The 15130-nt window shown below is 43.3% G+C and overlaps 1 pseudogene; it reads left to right on the top strand.

The window, feature by feature from the left end:
• The first annotated feature begins 11117 nt into the window (after window positions 1-11117).
• LOC118154652 (ras-related protein Rap-2a pseudogene) lies at window positions 11118-13972 on the top strand (annotated as a pseudogene).
• Window positions 13973-15130: the final 1158 nt, after the last annotated feature.

Raw genomic sequence — 15130 nt, 5'->3', positions numbered from 1 at the left:
ACCCTATCTGGAGATGCCACCTGAATGGCGTCTCCCTAGAGAGTGGTTAAGTAGGTCCTTAACTTTCCCTCCTGAGAGAAGAACAGAAAAGAGAGAGGGAGGTCCCCCAGTGGGATGGCACTTATAAGGTCAGGAGTTGAGACTTTTCTGTGGGCTTTGGGGGCTTCTGAACAGTGCGATCAGATCTGCCCTTAGAAGGATGCTTTGGCAAAAGGAGAAGGGGCGGAGAGGGAGTTCTGCAGACAGCCAGGAAATCAGAGGAGGCCACTGGCTCCCTGCCTCTGTCCCCAGGAGGGTGAATCCTTCTGTGTTCGTCAGCTTTGGGCATGATACAAAAAAATACCTTCTACTGAGTGGCTTAAACAATAAGGTGTTATTTTCTCACAGTTCTGGAGGCTAAAATCCCAGAGGCCTCTCTTACTGGCTTGCAGTCACCTTCTCACCATGTCCTCCAACGGGGTAGGAGGAGGTAGCATCCAATATCTCTGGTCTCTCTCTTTTTTTTTTTTTTTTTTTTTTTTGAGACAGAGTCTTGCTTTGTTGCCAGGTGCCAAGCTGGAGTGCAGTGGCGCAATCTCAGCTCACTGCAACCTCCGCCACCCGGGTTCAAGAAATTCTCCCACCTCAGCCTCCCAAGTAGCTGGGACTACAGGTGCACACCACCACGCCTGACTAATTTTTGTATTTTTAGTAGAGACGCAGTTTCACCATGTTAGCCAGGATGGTCTTCATCTCTTGACCTCGTGATCCGCCCGCCTCAGCCTCCCAAAGTGCTGGGATTTCAGGTGTGAGTCACCACGCCCAGCCAATCTCTGGTCTCTTATGAACACTAATCTGGTCTCTTATGAACACTAATCCTATTGGATCAAGGTCCACCCTTATGACCTCACTAAATCTTCATCATCTCCTTCTAGGCCTTGTCCCCAGATACAGTCACATTGAGGATTAGAGCTTCAGTGTCTAATATTGGCAGCGGGGGACACCATTCAGTCCATAGCCCTCCCCTTCCTCAGGGCTCCAACCACATCATGCACAGAACTCAGCTGTAGCCTGCATCACACGGTGCTCCTCAGTACAGTCATGCATCCCTCAGTGGCTGGGATACGGTCTCAAAAATGCATCATCAGGCGATTTCATTGATGTGAGACCATCATAGAGTGTACTTAGACCAACTAAGGTAGTGTAGCCTACTGAGCACCTAGACCACATGGTACAGCATATTGTCCCTCAGCTACGGACCTGTACGGCAAGGATTTGTGTATCTAAACACAGAAAGGCTACAGGAAAAATACAGTACTATAGCCTTATGGGACCACTGTTGTATATATGCTGTCTGTTGTTGACTGAAACATCATCATATGCCACATGACTGCAATACTTACTTTTCTGATTATAAAAGCAAACCATATTCCTGGCAGAGAGTGTGGAAAATTAGCAACAAAATATTTATTCTACTCTAAATGACAAAAGAAAAATAAAAATCGAGCCTTGGACATGCCCATTTTTACTGTAAGTTATGATTCCATAACTGACTTGTGGTAAGCAGTGTTTCTGGCCCCTAAGTATTGTTACCTTGTGTATTTTATTTAGTATACAGGACTAAAAAAAGAGTGTTGTGAATTATTAAATCCTCTCAGTAAGTCAGCTAGCAAAGTTTACGTATAGTCACTACACAGAAAGGAACACAAATTATTTCCTCTTTTGCTCAGATTCAGACAGACTTGAGTGACAACTTGAGGACAAGGTGGAGCTTCGCCAAGATTTCTTGCAGCAGCTGCGGGGGGCCAAAGAAGAACCCCCTCATGGTGCAGCAGGAGGAAGACCTGCACAAGGAAGTAGGCGCCTGGGTTCTGTGTGAGAAAGGCTTACAAGACTTTGCAGAGTTTTGTAAGGTTGAGTTCATACACATGTTTAAAGACCTCCTTGGGACTCCTGCTCATGGACTGTCCCTGCTGCATGCAGGACACCAGGGCCAAGCCTGGTTCTAGGGCCTCTGCTGTGCCCAGTTGCTGCACAAACTGGATCAGCTGGCTGAGCTTGGCTCCCAGTCATGGGTGCCTTTCAGCGCCCTGCCTGCAGCAGGCTTCCACTTCACTGTCATTATCTGCCTCTCCAGTTTAACCCCACAGAGTAAGCAGAAACTCCTCCACCCCCTCCCATTCTGAGTGAGAAATGATGTCCAGAGGGCACTGTGTTATCAGCAGTGACACAGCTGATAGTCAGTGCACCTGACTCCTGTGACCTTCCCTTTCTCTCTCCGCCATGCCCCTGCCCTTAGGCATCTTAGTGATGACAGGGAACTACAAAAGAGGCCATTTGTTAAAATGTGGCTGATTTCCCTATAACTCCTTTATAGATTTGGTTTTTAGGAAGATATGTGAACTTTATGTTCAAATGCCAGTATAGTAATAACACAATTAGGTTCTGGGTGTTTTGTTTTGTTTTGTTTTTGTGTGTGTCTGTGTGTGTTTTTTGTGGGACAGAATCTCACTCTGTCACCAGGCTAGAGTACAGTGGTGTGATCTCGGCTCACTGCATATGCTCAGTTTTCTAAAATACATTCATTTATACCCTTAACTCCTTGGATCTGTAGTTTGTCATCTGTCCTCTAAAATATGCCAGATTTTAAACCCAAATTGTTTCTTAAGATCATCTGTGGTGTCATCCACCTGCATCACTTGTCTGGCAGTGCAGCGTGGGTTGTGTGGCATATCCTTGCTTGACACAGTTACAGTAACTCTTAGCCAGGCCCAGAGAGGCCTGGGGAGGCCTTTCCTCCCCATGTGGGAGCTGCCCTGCCAGCTCACTCCAGGTCTCATCACTTCCCATCTTAGACTGGCACGTGTGATAGTGACCAAAAAGCCAGATCATTGACCAGATCAGCTGCAGGGAGGTCAGGGTCATGCGTGCAGCAAGTGGTAACGTTGGGTTGTCAGTACAGCTGAATTCATGGTCCACATCGGCTGCAGGGAGGTCAGGGTCATCAGTGCAGTGTGTGGTAAGACTGGGTTGTCAGTGCAGCTGAACTCATGGTCCACATCGGCTGCAGAGAGGTTAGGGTCATCAGTGCAGTGAGTGGTAATGTTAGGTTGTCAGTGCAGATGCGCTAATGGTAAGTCCCACTTGTGGCCCTTCATCCAGGAAGACTTTAAAGAATTCTCCTAATTTTCTTTTCTATTTTTATTTTTTAAGAGATGAGGTCTCACTTTTTTTCCCGGGTGCTGGTCTTGAACTCCTGGGCTCAAGTGATCCTCCCACCTCAAACTCCCAAAGTGCTGGGATCACAGGCCGTGGTGCCTGGCCTGATTTAAATCTTCAGCACTTTGTGTATATGTATTTTTCTGTTTCTGCTTACGTTTAAGTGACTAGATTGAATGCCCAAATGCTTTATTCACCTTTGCAATTGTGTAGATGACACCGGGCAGAGGTTGATATTGCAGAGCCAGATGTCCTGCTGTAAGCTACTCCATGCAGTTGTGGGTCTTTCTTGGTATGGAGTTGCTGCTCAGCACCTGAACCCAGGTGGTCTTTCCATTGCATGTTTGGCTGGGTTGAGGTGAGCACAGGGCTTTGCCTAAGCAGGGATTTCTCTATCTGTGGCTCTAATCTGTAACCAGCCTTGGCTGTCACTTTTAGCTCTTTAATATCACGTAACACTAAAACTCCAGCCTTCGAAGCCTTTCTTAAGCAAACCTAAAACATCTATACTTTTTTTCAGCACTTGCTTGAAGCTTCAGAGCTGTTGAAATCCCAGGCCAAAGAACTCAAAGATGCCCATCGGCAGCAAAAGCTGGCCCTGTGGGACTTCTTGGAGCTCAATGAGCATGGCAGAACTCTGCTCCCAGAAGCAGGTGTGGGACAAAGAGGAGGAGATGGAGGCAGCCATGTAGAAAGTCAACACGATGTGGCAGGAGAACTGAAGATCCAAGAAGCTGAGAAAGAGGAAGCTGTTTAGCCAGGTATGGTGGCTCATGCCTGTAATCCCAGCACTTTGGGAGGCCAAGGCAGGCGGAGCCCTGAGGTATATTTCTGAAACATTAATTTGTGATAAGATTTGACAAAGGGTGAAAAAATACAAAGGTCCTTCAAGGTCTTGTTCTCTTACGAGTTCTTTGGGGAAGATCTACTCGTGAGGCCATGCTTGCTTTGTGTTAATGAAAAGCGCATCTTCCTTTTGCAGCTTGAAGCTCAGCTCAAGGATGCTGTTGCTGAGGCCTCAAAGGAGTGCAGACTCTGTGAGCACATCACCGACTTCAAGCAAACAGAAAGTGTGCCTGAGGCCCTTGAGGCATTGCTGGGTTAGAGTCTTTATTCTTAACCCAAGACAGAAAGCTCATCTTGCTGAGGCAAGAGTGTAGACATCGCCTTGTGTAATGTGCTGGTCCTGGCTGAGCATTACCCAAGGCAGTTCCAGACAAGACAGGGTTGTGGAGAGGCGGGGCAGGACCCTGCCCTCATGATTGCTTTCATTTTGAAAGCCAAGTCTGTTACTCCACTAATACACTAATAATATTAGAGCTGGGTGTTGTGGCTCACACCTGTAATCCCAGAACTTTGGGAGGTCGAGGCGGGTAGATCACCTGAGGTAAGGAGTTTGCGACCAGCCTAGCCATGATGAAACCCTGTCACTACTGAAAATACAAAAAATAGCTGGGTGTGGTGGCACATGCCTGTAATCCCAGCTACACAGGAGGTTGAGGCAGAATTGATTGAACCCAGGAGATGGAGGTTGCAGCAAGCTGAGATCATGCCACTGCACTCCAGCCTGGGCAACAGAGTGAGACTCCATTTCAAGAAATAAAAATAAAAAAAGAACTACATGAGACTGTGTAATTTATAAAGAAAAGAGGTTTACTTGGCTCACAGTTCTGCAGGCTGTACAGGCTTCTGTTTCTGGGTAGACCTCAGGAAACCTACAACCACGGTGGAAGGGGAAGCAGGAACATCTATGTGGCCAGAGCAGGAGGAAGAGAGAGCGGGGAGATGCTACATGCCTTTAAACAACCAGATCCCATGAGAACTCCTGACCTCAGGTGATCCATTTGCCTCGGCCTCCCAAAGTGCCAGGATTAAAGGTGTGAGCCACTGCGCCCAACCCTGTATTTTAATTTTCAAATGAAGTAATATATTTGGCCTTTTAAATAGGATGTTTTTATTCAGTTATAAGATGCTAATTAGGCCAGCCCAGTGACTCACCCCTATAATCCCAGCACTCTGGGAGGTCAAGTGGGTTGGATCATCTGAGGTCCGGAGTTTGAGGCCAGCCTGGGCAAAAAAGTGAAACCTTGTCTCTACTAAAAATACAAAAATTAGCCGGGCATGGTGGTGGGCGCCTATAGTCCCAGCTACTTGGGAGGCTGAGGCAAAAGAATCTCTTGAACCTGGGAGGTGGAGGTTGCAGTGAGCCGAGATCGGGCCATTGCATTCCAGCCTGGGCAACAGAGCAAGACTCTGTCTCGAACAAAACAAAACAAAAGAAAAAAGGTGCTAATTACCTGAAATCCCCAAATCTATCCCTAGATTTAGAGTTGAATTGAAATGTCACTTAAATTAGATACAATTTAAAAATCCATATCCTGAACTTAGTTTGGAAAAAATCTCATGACAATTAAAACTTTCAAAATCTTCAAAAGAACTTCCAGTGTTAATAATGCTGGTGCACTTAAAGGATGCCACATGAGCCAGTTATGTGGTGAAATTGCCTCATCTCAGCTTTGTTCCTTTGTTGAGAAACTCACATGCCAGAGTGTGTGTGGTCAGGGTTGTGCATCACAGGTGAGGCCAGGTGACCTCCCGAGGTTGGTGGTCACTGTGACTTGTCAGACCCCACTTGCCCATGCAGTCACCACTTAAGCCTAGGATGCCAAGGGCAGTGGTGCTCGGGCAGGTGGCCAGCTGGGAGTGGAGTGGGGGTCAGTGTAGAGACACAAGGTATGACAGGATCCAGGAGTAAGAACCACAGTAATTTCCAGGCCAGACCGAGTGCACTTTTTAAGTAAAGAGCTTGTAAGTAGAGTCCGAGTCCTGTGAAATATGTCTTCACTCCATGGTTTCTTTCTTTGATCTCCTAGACGAGCTCAGCTAGTAAGCAAGAAACACCAGCGCTGAAGCTGGAAGTGTCCCCATCAATTTCTGTGATTGCAAGCACAGAACCTCAGGAAGTAAGACAGCATTGTCCTGCTGATGCTCTCACCTGGGTTCTGCCTTTATGTCTAGGTGACACAGCTGCCCTTGGTGACCAGAAGCCACTCACCTGCTCCCTGTGTAGCAGCTTGCAGTGAGGATCTCTGTCCAGTCATGAGAGCCCACCTTCCATTTTGAGAATGACTGTCAGTCCCTCAGCTAGATGAGGGAGGCTTCTGCGATCTTACTGAAGTGTAACATCCATACAACAAATTGCACAGACCACAAGTGTGTAACGTGATGAATTTTTACAAAGTGAATATGCCCAAAAACCCAGCACTCAGTTTGAGAAATAGAACATTAGCAGACCTTTGGAAGTCTCCTTCATTCTATTTTCCTTTCCTGCCACAAGCATTCTTTGACTTTATTCTACTTTCTAGCACTGTAGCTTAATTTTACTTGTTTTTGGAGTTTATGTAGGTTGTAGGGAACCAGCCCCACACCCCACCCGTGGGTACCCCGAGTTCAGTGGCGACAAAGGAATGAGAAAAAGACAGAGTAAGAGTGAAAGTGAGTTGATTCTTTTGTTTCTTTGGACAAATTTTAAAGAAGAATGAAAGTGGGACGAGGAGACCATCACTTTTTACTGGAGGCAGTGAAGGCCCTGGACTCTGATCTCTCACACTATTTATTGTTTACAATCACTTTGATCTACGGGGTAGGGGTGGAGTGATGGGTGGGGAGAGGGTGACGTGATGGTGGAGTGAATCAGTGAGCCGGAACTGGTGTGTCATTCTGAAGACTGATAACAGTGGTGGTTTGGGAGTTTCACAAAATAAGAACGAACATGGCGGTTATCTTTAGCCTGTTATCGGTATATACAGCTGGTGGAATGAGGGCCTTGCAAGGAGCCTACAAGTCTGGTTACATCTTAGTGCTATGAAGGGATTTTACGTCCTTGAGCGCAATGTTTATGGTAACAGAGCCTGGGTCACCCTGCACCAGAATATGAGGCATGGAGAAGTTTGCTTCCCCAGAGGCTTGCCGCAATTTATTGTTCCTTGTTTATATGCTATTTGTAACCAATTTATGTAGGCACTCTGTAAGTCCTTTCTCCTTTGCTGCTTCCCCCAATGTGAAATTGTAGATTACATGTTCTGTGCCTGTCTTCTTTTGCCGTACATTAGAAGTCATCCATATTATTGTATGTGGCAAAACTTTGTTCATTCCCATAACTTATGGCATTTTACTAGATAAATACACTACACTTTACTTAACCATTGTACCTCTGGTGAACAATTGTGGCATTTCAAAATTTGAGATATTATAAATAATGGAGGAATAAACATTTTTACATGTCTTTTGGTGGACATATGCAGGCTTTTTGCACACTTTTAATAAACTTTAATGAACACCCTGTTTTGCAGGAAGTTCACGTGCCAGTTCACGCAGAGTTGCCTGAGTCTGTAACAACTGCATAGAATTTAACTGTATGATGTCTTGTGATGTTTCCCAGTTGGTCATTTAGTCACGTGGCAGAAACCACTAGTTGTTTGCTACAATTCATTCTCCCTTTCTTCTGTGGTAATAGATCCTCCACATTTTAAGCTAGGCAGATGGCTGCCCGAAAAAAAAGATGACCAACACAGGTGCACCCACCTTCCTCAGTTCTCAATAACAGGCTGTAGGTAGAAATATGGCATGGCAGATTCCGAGATCTTTCCTAAAGAGATGCACTTTGCTTTCGTATCTCCCTTCCTCATTGCTGCCTATAAACACATGCCGCCATCTTCCACTTTGGGGTTGTGGCTCATACGGTGGCCACAAGACAGAAGGAATCCAGGACCTGATATAATCAAGTGTTACATTTACCTTAGACTGCCTATCCGGGCTTCAACAAGAGCCACGATGGTTTTTCTACCACTCATAATGGAAATAAATTGTACCATATGAGTTAGTTTCCAATTTTTGCTATTGCATACCGTATAGCAGTGAACATTGTACCTTATATCTTTTATCTTTTTATATGTCTATTTTGTAGAAAAAAAAAATCTACAGGTGGAATTGCTAGGTCAAAAACGAAGAACACTTTTGGCCAGGCACCATGGCTCATGCCTGTAATCCCATCACTTTGAGAGGCCAAGGCAGGTGAATCACAAGGTCAGGAGTTCGAGACCAGACTAGCCAATATGGCAAAACCCCATCTCTACTAAAAATACAAAAGTTAGCTGGGCATGCTACTGGGGAGGCTGAGGCAGGAAAATCGCTTGAATCCAGGAGGCAGAGGTTGCAGTGAGCCGAGATTGTGCCATTGCACTCCAGCCTGGGCAACAAGAGCAAAACTGCATCTCAAACAAACAAATGAAAAAACTAAGTACACTTTAAACTGTAGATACAGCCCAAGTTTATTGCTCAAAAATTATGTTACCACTGATATAAGTGATATTTCTATCTTAAAGATACTGGGGTGAAGTTGCTAAGCCTCTTATATGTAAAAGAAAAACAAAACAAAGGACCCAACCGATTAAACCCTAATTTTCTTTTTCACATTCTGGTCGTGGTAAGAAAGGAGAGCAGCTTTTCATTTGAAGAGCCTACTTTTCTTTCTTTTTTTTTGTGACTTGTCTGTTCAAATGCTTTGGCTACTTTTCCACTGCAGAAGTTCTTTGTAATTATTTTAATCAATATTTATAGTATAGTTGGCCTTTAACTTTTCTTTTGATTAGCTTTACATTTTTTGATACATAGTAGAGAAAATCTCTTTGCATTCTTATCTAATATAAGGCATTCATACACATTTTTCTTCTAGAAGAACTCTGAAGTCAAGCACTGAAGTTAATAGAAGCTTTTTGCTTTTACAAATTTAATTTGATTAATGTCTTTATGATCATAAAGCAATTACAATTCACATTGCTTTCTGTAATAGAGCTTTCTTTTTGTTGCATAGGTACACATGTGCCATGGTGGTTTGCTGCACCCATCAGCCTGTCATCTACATTAGGTATTTCTCCTAATGCTATCCCATGAGAATTCTTTTGAGTTTCATTTTATCTTTTATCTGTCCTTTTAACTCATTGTTTTTATTCATTTTTAATTTTCTGAAAATGACATAGTGGCTGTATCATTGATGTATAATTCTAATATGTATATCTTATTTTTCTTGTCATATTGCACTGAGAATAAAACCAAAATCGTACTGAATATTCTCAGTGAAAGTAATCATGCTTTTTCTCTTACCAACAGAAATCTTTTAGTAATTCATTCTTAAGATGTTTAATGTAGAATTTAAAAAAAAATCAAAACCACAATGAGATACCATCTCATGCCAGTTAGAATGGCAATCATTAAAAATTCAGAAAACAACAGTTGCTGAAGAGGGTATGGAGAAATAGGAATGCTTTTACCCTGTTGGTGGGAGACAGTGTGGTGATTCCTCAAGGATCTAGAACCAGAAATACAATTTGACCCAGCAATCCCATTACTGGGTATATACCCAAAGGATTATAATCATTCTACTACAAAGACACATGCACATGTATGTTTATTCACGATAGCAAAGACTTGGAACCAACCCAAATGCCCATAAATGATAGACTGGATAAAGAAAACATGGCACATACACACCATGGAATACTATACAGCCATCAAAAAGGATGAGTTCATGTCGTTTGCAAGGATATGGATGAAGTTGGAAACCATAGTTCTGAGCAAACTAACACAGGAACAGAAAAACATAGATCACATGTTCTCACTCATAAGTGGGAGTTGAACAATGAGAACACACATGAACAGAAGGAGGGGAACATCACAGACCAGGGCCTATTGGGGGCTGGGGGCTAGGGAAGGAATAGCATTAGAAATACCTAATGTAGATGATGGGTTGATGGGAGCAGCAAACCACCATGGCACATGTGTAACAAAAAGAAAGCTCTATTGCAGAAAGCAATGTGAATTGTAATTGCTTTATGATCATAAATAAAATATTTTGGCCACTCTGAGGTATAGGGATCCAGCCCCTACACCCCACCCATGGGTATCCCGAGTTTGGTGGTGACAAAGGAATGAGAAAAAAAAATTAAGAATGAAAGTGGGACCAGGGACCATCACTTGTAATGGAGGCAGTGAAGGCCCCGAGCTCTGGGTTCCACAATATTTATTGAACACAATCACTTTTATCTATAGTACAGGTGGTAGGGTGAATTGATGAAGGGAGGCTGTGCATCAGACATAAAATTGATAGCAGTGGTGGTGTATGTAGTTTCTCAAGAGCTAAAAGTGTATACTTATCAATAGACAGTGCAGCCGGTGGGAGCAGGCCTAGCAAGGAGCTTACATGTCTGATTACACTCCAGCGCTTCAAGGGAGTGTTATGTCCTTGGGCACTACGTTTAGAATATCAGAGCTTAGGTCACTCTGTTCCTGGGAACATGCTGGCAATAGAGAGGCCTTCTTCCCCAGAGGCCTCCGTTTGTTCCTGATTTCTTTATACATTACTTATAAGCAGTTTATGTAGGCACACTGTAAACCCTTCCTCCATTGCTGCTTCCCCTGACACTGAGGGATGTTTCAGGAACTAGTTCCAGTCTTACTATAGCTACATAACCCTTTCAGTTCAGCAAAAGGGTCAAAAAACCAGCCAGTGTTCAGAATGAACATGCATTTGAGATTTGTGAGAAGAACTCACATCTAAAGTCTAGAAGAACAGGTCCTAGGTGTTCTGGCCATAATGCACTTGTTACTGATACCAAGTGATTGCAATGGCCTTCTATGGTATAAGGGCAATACTTCCTGCTGAGACACAAAACCTTGTATAAAGCTTTCTGGTTTTGGCTCCTCATGTAACAAAGATCTAATTCTGGTTAGTTTCTTTCTTTTTTTTTCTTATTCCTCCCAGGGCCTTGACATTTCTCCCTTTAATCTCCAGCTATTTCATGCCAAGATAGTCAAGACAACTTTGTAAAAAGATTTTTAGAGACTATCTCTTTTAAGATTATAAGAAGACAGGACTGCGGCCCGTGGCTCGGCCGGCTCCAGCGGCTCCCGCTCCCGCTTCTAGCTCGCCCTCAGTCCCAGCTGGCACCCACGAGGCCGCATCGTCGCCTGGCTCTGCCCATGCCTAGGGCCTCTGCTCCCTCAGCTGCCGCCGCCGCCGCCGCCACCGCCACCTCCCAGGGGGCCGCCGGGGCCGGGACTGGGGGCGCAGCGTGGCCGGCGTAGGTCTATGTCGCGGGCGGCGGCAGCGGCAGCAGAGGGACGATGAGCGAGGACAAAGTGGTGGTGCTGGGCTCGGGCGGGGTAGGCAAATCCACCCTGACCGTGCAGTTCGTGACTGGCACCTTCATCGAGAAATACGACCCCACCGTTGAGGACTTCTACCACAAGGAGATCGAGGTGGACTCGTCGCCGTCGGTGCTGGAGATCCTGGACACGGCGGGCACCGAGCAGTTCGCGTCCATGCGGGACCTGTACATCAGGAACGGCCAGGGCTTCATCCTCATCTACAGCCTGGTCAACCAGCAGAGCTTCCAGGACATCAAGCCCATGCGGGACCAGATCATCCGCGTGAGGCGGTATGAGAAAGTGCCAGTCATCTTGGTTGGGAACAAAGTGGACCTGGAAAGTGAGAGAGAAGTATCGTCCAATGAAGGCAGAGCTCTTGCTGAAGAATGGGGCTGCCCCTTTATGGAGACTTCTGCTAAGAGTAAAACAGTGGTGGACCAACTCTTAGCAGAAATTGTGAGGCAGATGAACTATGCTGCTCAGCCTGACAAAGATGACCCATGCTGTTCGGCATGTAACATGCAGTAGCATCCAAATATGGCTGTCCTGGATGGGATTAGTCCAGTGTTGTAGGTGATAGAAAACTCACCTACTCCTCTGCAGGACACACAGGGTGCGTGGTGTTAATCTACAGAGAACTGCAGCCCTTATTCAGAATTGAGCAGTGATTGTCAGTTGATATCTCTGAGTAACATTTGGGTTCAGTTACTACAGTTTTCACTATTTGTCCTCAGTCTCCTTTCTGCATCTGCAACTTTAAGGCATAGTCCATCGATCTACAGGGTGATCTCATTTGAAAGCTATGATGGCATTGTCGCTGAGTTGACAGAAGCAACTATTGTATACATTAAAAATAACCATAAGGGAGAAACCAGAAGATTCCTATGACCACTTACAATTAAAATATTTTGTCTTCTTTAAAAAAATAAGTAAAGGAGAAATATTTTCCCACAAGAGTACTGAATTTCAGGAAATGGGATAGAGCTTCTAAACAATGTATCAAGTAAGATAAGAACAGTTGACTTGCCAACAGCATTACAGGGAGAGATTCTTTGCTCAGCTAATACATTTCTGTTTTTCAAAATTGATGCTTAATTGTAGCTGTTATTCTAATTTGTGACATGGAACTAACTCATGCTTCAATCCTTGATAGAGCAAAAGTCAGAACAGGTTATATAAAAATACAGTCTAGCTTTAGAATTTGTTAAATCACCTGCTTTGCCACAGAAAATGGAGGCTTTCACAAGGTTTTGATCAGAATTAAACTCCAGACCCACCCCTTTTAACTAAACAGGGGTGGTCTTTATAACTTTACTGAATAAGAGGGAAGCAACTGTGATGGGAAGAGAGTGCCCAGCCTTACTAACAAGAAGCATTCTAATAGATACACTAGTACCATCATGTAAGGAAAATGAAGCCATGTTGCATCCACATGTTCCCGTTTGCAGAAACCTCACAGGACAATACGAATATCTGGCATTTTTAAGTTCGTTAAAGCAGCAAATTCCTTCTCGCCTCTAAGGGCTATGGTTGTAGTGTGACCAGTAGCTAACCTGCTTTCCAAATCAAGTTTGCTGTGGCAGAGCTTTATTGCAGGCATTTTAAAAATGGAATAACCATGTGAAATAATTGGAGCTTAAAAATAGAACATAAATTATAGAGTGGAAGGTAAAGGACAAAAGCCTTTTATCTTTAATTTTTCCTGGAGAATTATATAAAGGTTTTCTTAGAACAATTTAGCCCGGATTACTGAAGTATCAAATAAAGCTGGAGTGAATATTTTGTTTTGAAAATGTGCTCAAACTCTGACATATTTGGTTTTTACAGCCGTGAAGTATTTATCATTTGCATGACTAATGGCACAGGAAAAACCTATTCATAAGTTTTACAATCAAGTATAGAAAGGTCTTCAGCTAACTTCAGTTATAAATGCTGAAAAGATTATCTTGAGCTGGGCCTTGGGAGAAGAACTTGGCCTTCAGAACTGCAGTATCACTGAGCCTGCGATCTATATGCCACCCCACATTTTGTTGGTTTCACAGTCTTGTGCAAATAACCTCTGGTCTTATGTGTGTAACTGAGAGGAGAGTGTGTGTGTGTGCATGTGTGTTTATTGTTCCTAAGAATTTGGCACAAGTCAGAGATAATTGCCTATACTAAGAATCTATACTGCAGAATATAGTGTATCAAAAGCTTTTTTTCTTTTAAATTATTAAAGTGTCTTTTATACTATTTTGAAATCATTGGTAGCCCCCCAAGTGTTTAATAACTGGCATTAAGCTTAAAGGATGAAGGAAAAAAGGTTGATAGTATTTTTCATCATGAGAAAGCTGAAGGCACATGTGAATGAAAGCTGGCCAGAGTTGTCAAAAATCTTTGAATTTTGAATGTTTACATTCTTCAGTATAATTTTTTATAATCCTCAATTATGAAACACCTTGTTTATAGGACAAAAAATTTTAACCAATTTTATTGAAACAAATTTCACTGTGTAAAAGTTGGTTTGATTCAAACGCAGAGAAATTGGAGATTCAAGAGATACAGTTTCTCTACTGAAATAAAAGTATTTCTGAGTTGGTTGAGTTCTGAATCCTCTCACTTCTCAGAATGATTCTTTCTTTAGAATTCTATAATTAATAGAAATTTTTGAAAGTAAGATTGCAAAATAAAAATACCTATAAAGATCCCATAGTTTGACATGATGGTTTGCTATGACATGAAAATAGGTTAAATAATATGAAAGGTATGGGAGAATGTCAAGTGGAAAAGATGATCTACAATTCTGAGTTGTATTACTAGTTAAAAACGTGTGCCATATGACAAGGTTGGCTTTTACTGTAAAGACGTGAATAATAACCCATCTGGCTGCCTGATCAGTGTCCCTGCAGCCCTGCATATTTAGTGACCAAGGCATCAAGGACATCCTGAAACTGGAAATTTGTATTCATCTGGTGTGAATATAACTCAGCTGGCAAATGAATGTGTTTGTTGAGATATTATAGTAATAAAATGCTTTAGAACAGGAAGATTACATCTGTTGGCTACAGAAGAAACCTTAGTGGCTACAGAAGAAAGCTGACTTGGGTCACTATTTTATGCCCTGATCAGACTAGCAACTTAGATAAGTGAAAGTTTTTCTAACATGCCTTAAAAATATTATGGTTTGGCCGGACGTGGTGGCTCAAGCCTGTAATCCCAGCACTTTGGGAGGCTGAGGCGGGTGGATCGCGAGGTCAGGAGATCGAGACCATCCTGGTCAACATGGTGAAACCCCGTCTCTACTAAAGATACAAAAAATTAGCTGAATATGGTGGCGCATGCCTGTAATCCCAGCTACTCGGGAGGCTGAGGCAGGAGAATTGCCTGAACCCAGGAGGCGGAGGTTGCGGTGAGCCAAGATCGTACCATTGCACTCCAGCCTGGGAAACAAGAGCGAAACTCTGTCTCAAAAAAGAAAAAAAAATTGTGGTTTGATCCAAAGACCCACTTTTTCTTTAGCTCTTGTGACAAGATTTTCTTTTATTTTTTACTTTTATACAAAGGCAGCATCTTTAAAATTTGTTTTCTTTTGCTGTTGCACCTTTTGGGTTTTTTAAACTGTGATAGTGATGGTAATTGATGCCTTTCATTTTGTTCAACTTTCACAAAACAAGCCAGCATCTGATCAAAAGTATTACATAAAATCTTTTCTTTAACTATTGAAAGGTGCTTTGATGATGTTCTCCTT

This window comes from Callithrix jacchus, chromosome 6 (genome assembly GCF_049354715.1).
Source record: "Callithrix jacchus isolate 240 chromosome 6, calJac240_pri, whole genome shotgun sequence".
Classification (NCBI taxonomy): Eukaryota; Metazoa; Chordata; class Mammalia; order Primates; family Cebidae; genus Callithrix; species Callithrix jacchus.
The sequence above is the reverse complement of the archived record's forward strand: the minus strand, read 5'-3'. Positions and strand labels throughout refer to the sequence as shown.